The following is a 6782-nucleotide window of genomic DNA, read 5'->3' on the forward strand; positions in this document are numbered from 1 at the left end:
GTATGGGTAATTTTGCCTACATAAATGTCTATGTATTACATGCATGTCTGGTGCCTGAGGAGGCCATGTAGGAGCCTCGGTCCCCTGGGACTTGAGCGACAGTGGTTAGAGCTGCCAGGTGGCTGCTGGAAGCCGAACAGAGTCTTTTGGGAAAGCAGCCAGTGCCCTCAGCTACTGAGCCTCTCTCTGGTTTTTGTTCTGTTCGTTTGTTTGTTTGTTTGTTTGTTTTTTAATTAACTCCATTCGGCACCAAAGAGCTGTAAGCATGGCGGTGGTTCAGTTTCCAACCCAGGACAAGTGGAGGAGGTGCCTATTTACTAGATCACTGTGGACCTGGGCCTCCAGGTTCTCCCAGCATCCCTCAGTGTTTACCTGTTACAGGGTAGGCCTGCATACTCACTCTGCCCTCTACTTTCCAGCCCTGGGAAGAGCCCTTCCCCTCACCCCAGGCTCCTCCCTATACAATCCAGGCATTTTGGTTGCCTACCCTTTTTCTCTCCTTTTGTACTTCTGGTTGCTGTACTTGGTCCCATTCTCTCCCGCCCCATCTCCAGACATGGCTCAGGGTCATGACCACTCTGGACTCTCCCAGATGTCTCAGCCTCTGGCTATGCTCTCCCATATATATCTATAATAAACTTTCTCCTCTGACATCTTTCCTTTCCTTTTTATTTTTTATTTTTTCATTCAACAATGCTCCCTTCTCCCGGTCTGCATTATTATTTCACTCTGCTGCCCGTAGCTTCTAGCATGGCCATCTATACAACAAACAAACACGATTTTTTTTTTTTTTTCCGTTCGTTGTCTTGAGCACGCTTACATTTTAAGCTGCTCAAGTGTAGGGTTGTTGCTTGTTATACAAGCCATGCTTAAAATAGCTTCTGGCTCAGGCGAGAGGTGCTCACTCAGCGAATACCAACTGAATGAACAAAGCCATGCCCTCACTCCAAGGATCACAATCCTGCAGCTTTGTAAGCGGCATTCTGACTTCATCCTTGGGCACAGCAGACGTTTTGTTGGGTGGGTCTCTTCATCCCGTGGACCTCCCTCCCCTGCTAGGTGTGTCTTGCTGTGAACTGCTAGGTATGTTCTATTTTCCTCACAGGCCCTTGCAAGTCTGCCACTCTGTAGAGGTGTTCCTCCCACCCAGAATAGCTTTTCTCTGCAGAGAAAATGCCTGGAAATGTCACGGATACCCTTTGAGGCCCAGATTGAGTGCGCTAGTACCCCTGAAATGCCTACTCTGGTTACCTGAGACATTTGGTTTTCCCTCATGCTCCCAGCAGGCTTGGTGCACAAATGCAACTCAGCAGCCATTTTGATGAACTGTACCGAAGTGCCTATCTGCGTGCGCCGACGGCTCTTCTAGAGGTTCTGAGTACAATTCCCAGCACCACAAGGTGGCTTACAACCATTTGTAATGGAATCCAATGCCCTCTTCTGGTGTGTCCAAATACATCGACAGTGTATTTACATAAAATAAATAAATCTTAAAAAAAGAAAAAACAAAAAAACAAAACAAAACAAAAAAAACCAAAAAAACAACCCAGGGCTGGTGAGATGGCTCAGCGGGTAAGAGCACTCACTGACTGCTCTTCTGAAGGTCCTGAATTCGGATCCCAGAAACCACATGGTGGCTCACAACCACCCGTAATGAGATCTGACCTCCTCTTCTGGTTGCGTCTGAAGACAGCTACAGTGAATTACGCTGGAGCAAGCAGGGCAGGAGAAAGCAGGGCCAGCAGAGGTCCTGAGTTCAATTCCCAGCAGCCACATGATGGCTCACGGCCATCTGTTCAGCTACAGTGTACTCATACACATACAATATATAAAGAAAATCTTAAAAACAAACAAACAAACAAACAAACAAACAAACAAACGTAACCGAGGAATTCGGGAGGATCTCAACTTCCCCACCTGTACCTTCCTGGAGCAACCTCTAGAGGGCAGCCTCCTACCACGCTTGCCTTTTCTACCACAGTCCCTCTGGATGGATGGATGCTTGTATGAGTTGGTGGGTAGACGAGTGGGCAGATGAATGGACAAGTTAGTGGGGGTGGGTATGTCTGTCCAAAGTTCATGTCTCTCCACATCAGCTTTCTCTTCTTCAGATTTGTGTGTATGTGCGTGTGTGTGCACCCAAAGAAAATAGAGGTTTCAGAGCCTCCTGAAGTTCTGGGGAACACACACACACATACACACACACACATATATATTCCATATATATATCATGGGCCATATGACTTACATGGAGTCTCCTCATATATGTATGATATATATGTATGCGTAAATATGTGTATACATATGTCTATATGTGTTGTGTATGTGTATATATATGTGTGTGTGCATAAAAGAGCAAAACTAAGTACAGGGTATTGCTATTGTGGTAGTTTGAAAAAAAAATGGTCCTCATAGGCTCATACATTTTAATGTTTGGTCCCCAGTGAGTGAACGGTTTGGGAAGGATTAGAACGGGTAATCTTGTTGGAACAGGTACGTCTTGCTGGAGCAGGTATGTCACTGAAGGTGGGCTTTGAGATTTCACAACTCATACCAGGCCCAGTCTCTATCTTTCTCTGCCAGCCGCCCCCACCCCTCCGTGGACCAGGATGTGAGGATCTCAGCTACTGCTGCCATACCATGCCCATCTGCTTCCTGCATGATGAGGGTTATGAACTAACCCTGTAAACTGTAAACAATCCCCCGAATAAATACTTTTATAAGCCTTGGTCGTGGTGCCTCTTCACAGCAAGAGAACAGCAATTTAGTTATCGTTGCCGAGTGGCGGTGGCGCACGCCTTTAATCCCGGGACTTGGGAGGCAGAGGCAGGCGGATTTCTGAGTTTGAGGCCAGCCTGGTCTACAGAGTGAGTTCCAGGACAGCCAAGGCTACACAGAGAAACCCTGTCTCGAAAAAACCAAAAATAAATAAATAAATAAATAAAAAAGATAGTTATTCTTGGTCACCCACTAGAACTAGAACTCAATGGGAAGACCCCATTGGGCTGAAGACTCCAGATAGCGATCGCAGGCCTTGAGAAACGGAGCTGGTTCTGAGTTGGAAGCGTCCTCCCAGCTGGCTAGCCTTCGTACTGACTGGGGTGCTTTGCTGAGGGACAAAAGGGTACCAACAATCTCACCCAGCTGCGAACCTGGGAGCTACAGGCACAAGCCGCCCAGGCAAGATTACATCACTGGCCCAATAGGGGTGTGAGAGCTATGGGGTTAGCTGACAGCTTTCTAACTGACTTCAAGTCCTCTCCACAGGGGACATGAATGTCTGGACCTGGAAACCTGGCTAAGAGCCAGTAGCTAGGGAGGTCACAGACACTGTCACTTTATTTTTTTAAAGGGACAAATTTTGGGGCTGACAAGATGACTTAGCGGGTAAGTGCACTGACTGCTCTTCCGAAGGTCTTGAGTTCAAATCCCAGCAACCACATGGTGGCTCACAACCACCCGTCATGAGATCTGACGCCCTCTTCTGGTGTGACAGAAGACAGGTACAGTGTACTTATGTATAATAATAAATACATCTTTGGGCCAGAGCGAGCAGGAACTGAGCGAGCAGAGGTCCTAAAAATTCAATCCCCAACAACCACGTGAAGGCTCACAACCATCTGTACTGCTACAGTGTACTCACATACATAAAAAGTAAATCTTTGAAGAGACAAATTCTCAAACTGCCTTCTACTTATTCTTATACCTATAGACCAGTGAATTTCTATTTTAAAGGTGCTTCCAGACCCGACACTAGCCAAACCCTGTCTCCACACTACTTAACTTTTTGGCTAAGTGGGAGCAGAAAGAACTATAAAACCACCCAGAAGGAAAGAATGGGCGTCGGGGGAGAAGTGTGGTTCTGGATGAGATGCAGCGTGGCTTCCTAGGTATTTGGGGAGAAGCCAAGATCTGACCTTTCCAGGATCTCTTTAGGAAGCTATACCCTGGTCCAAAGGTAAGCTGGACAGGGCTGGAGAGACAGATCCAGCTCAGTGGTTGAGTGCTTCTTGTTTTTTCCAGAGGATAGGCTTGGCTTGGCTCTCAGCATCAATGCTAGGTGGCTCACACTGCCTGTAACTCCGGATGCTGGGGATCTGGCACCCAGCATGGCTTCCAAGTATGTTTGTGTTTGTATATATGCACCCCTGATACACACACACATAAAAATAAAATAAAATCTTGATGTTAGGAAGTAAGTTATAGCCTCTAATGGCTGGGGTATATTTCCAGCACTAAAGTAAACTGGGTTTTTTTTAAGTAAGCTGGAGAGGTCAGGCCACAGGCAAAGAAAGAGTTGCAGAGCACAAGCTTGGGGTATGGTTGTGAGGAGAGAGAGGTTCTGGTGAAACTGCTCTGATCTTCAGGGACAGGGAAGAGTGGCTGCCACTTGCAGGGAATTTCCTGGACTATGAGAAGATAAAGGTTGAGTGGGAGGAAATTAGCCTCAGGTTCCACACCCACTTCCCCTATCCTTCCACAACTGGGTTCCACCCTTCCCCTTGATGGTGCTGAAGCCCCGCACCTCACAGACCAGCTTCTCCCTAAGCTTCGGCCCCTTCATTTCTAGAACTTGATTATGATCAGTGTTCAACACATAGGGCATTTAAGTGATCAGTGATGAGTCCAAGGTTCAAAGATTTGTACTTAGGAGCAGAAACAAAGTGTAGGGAGAGTCCCTCTTCCCGAGGAACAGTTAGAAGAACAAAACAGGCATGTATCAAAAATAAAAATAAAGCCAGGCAGTGGTGGCGCACGCCTTTAATCCCAGCACTTGTGAGGCAGAGGCAGAGGCAGGTGGATTTCTGAGTTCGAGGCCAGTCTGGTCTACAGAGTGAGTTCCAGGACAGCCAAGGCTATACAGAGAAACCCTGTCTCGAAAAAAAACAAATAAAAATAAAAATAAAAAATAAACAAATAGAAATAAAAGTAAATAGCTGGGCACACCAAATAAACAGCCAGGCAGAGTCTCACACCTAACAATCTTAGCGTTTAGGAGCTTGAGGCAGGGAGGAAAGCATCTAGGACAGCCTAGACTACATAGTGAGTTCCAAGCCAGTTGGAGCTTCAGTGTGAGATTAAAGGTGCATGCTTTCAATTCTAATAACAATTAGGAGGCAGAGGCAGGTGGATCTAAGTTCAAGGCCAGCCTGGTTTACAGGGCGAGTTCTAGGATAGCCAGTGCTACACAGTGAGGCCTATCTCAAACAACAAAAATGAAGCAAATCAAAAACCCTAATTCACACACACACACACACACACCCACACACACCTTATTTTCTTCTCTAGCTAATTGTGAGGAGCAAAAAAAGTATCAATCTTGGGAAGAATATATGCTTACCTGTTTTGTATTTCATTACATTAAAGTATTCTATGGCTGTAGAGACTATTCATGTTTAAACATGTTTGTGGTTAGTGCATGAACTGTTCTTGTAGAGTACAGAGTTGGATTTTCAGCATCCATGTTGGTAGGTGGCTGACAAAATCTGCCTGTGAGTTCTGGGGAATCTAATGCTCCCCCCTGTGGCCTCCATGAGTACCTGCACTCATGTGCACATACACTGTAGCCTAGAGTTTTCTTTTTATGTTTTAAAAGATTTAGCCCTCCCCATCTCTCCATGTGGCTATGGCCAGTCCCTACTTTTCTATTCTCTCTCTCGCTGGTACAATAAAATGCCTTAAAACAAAACAAAACAAAAAGTTATATACACAGTGTTCTGCATATATGTCTGCATGTCCGAAGAGGGTACCAGATTTCATTATAGATGAGATCTATGTATGACCTCTGTTAGAGCAGTCAGTGTTCTCAACCTCTGAGCCATCTATCTCTTCAGCCCTGCCTTAAGAGTTTTCAAAACCTACTTTGATAGGAGTTTTCAAATCCTTTGACCCCCTTTCTATCCCAGCATCCAAAGGTGGGAGAGAAAAGATGGGTTATAGGACAATGTGAATGTAGACCTGTCTAGGAGTAGTTCTCTGGGAGTGATTCTAATCTTCAGTCAGGATACCAGCAGTCCAGTTCAACAGAATCACCAAACATGGATCATCAGCAGCAGCCAGGCCTCTGCCAAATCGGCACCAGTCGACAGGAGTGACCAGAACCAGCTGGAAAGCCAGTTCTCTGCCCTCTCTCTCTCTGGAAGAGCAGCCAGTGCTCTTAACCATTGAGCCATCTTTCCAGTTCTCCCCACCCCCCTTTTAAAGATGTATTTATTTCCTGTATATTTGTACACTGTAGCTCTCTTCAGACATACCAGAAGAGGGCATCGGATTCCCATTACAGATGGTTGTGAGCCACCATGTGGTTGCTGGGAATTGAACTCAGGACCTCTGGAAGAGCAGTCAGTACCTCTCTCAATGAAGCAAAGAAGCGAGACCAAAGCAGCTGTGGCATGGCTAGCTATGCAGGTGTGCTGTCACTGACTGCTGGGTCCTACAGAGTTATACTCTTTCCAAACGTCAATGTGTCCTCTGATGGCTCTGCTTCAGCAGAGCATCAGGAGTCTGCAACACGGGACACAACCAGACATTTCTATTTCATTGTACATATACACAAAAATAAAGCTTTATTTATGTGTCGGTATTTTAGCTACCACATGTGTACAGATGCCTGTGAAGGCCAGAAGGGGATGTCAGATCCCCCTCCACGGCCCACCCCAGCTAGAATTAGGCAGTTGTGAGTCAGCCACCAATGTAAGTGTTAGGAATCAAACTCGGGTTCTCTGCAAGAGCAGTTCATGCTCTAACCACTGAAGCATCTCTCCAGCTCCCCCCCCCCCCCC

Source organism: Mastomys coucha, unplaced genomic scaffold, assembly GCF_008632895.1.
Source record: "Mastomys coucha isolate ucsf_1 unplaced genomic scaffold, UCSF_Mcou_1 pScaffold5, whole genome shotgun sequence".
Lineage (NCBI taxonomy): Eukaryota > Metazoa > Chordata > Mammalia > Rodentia > Muridae > Mastomys > Mastomys coucha.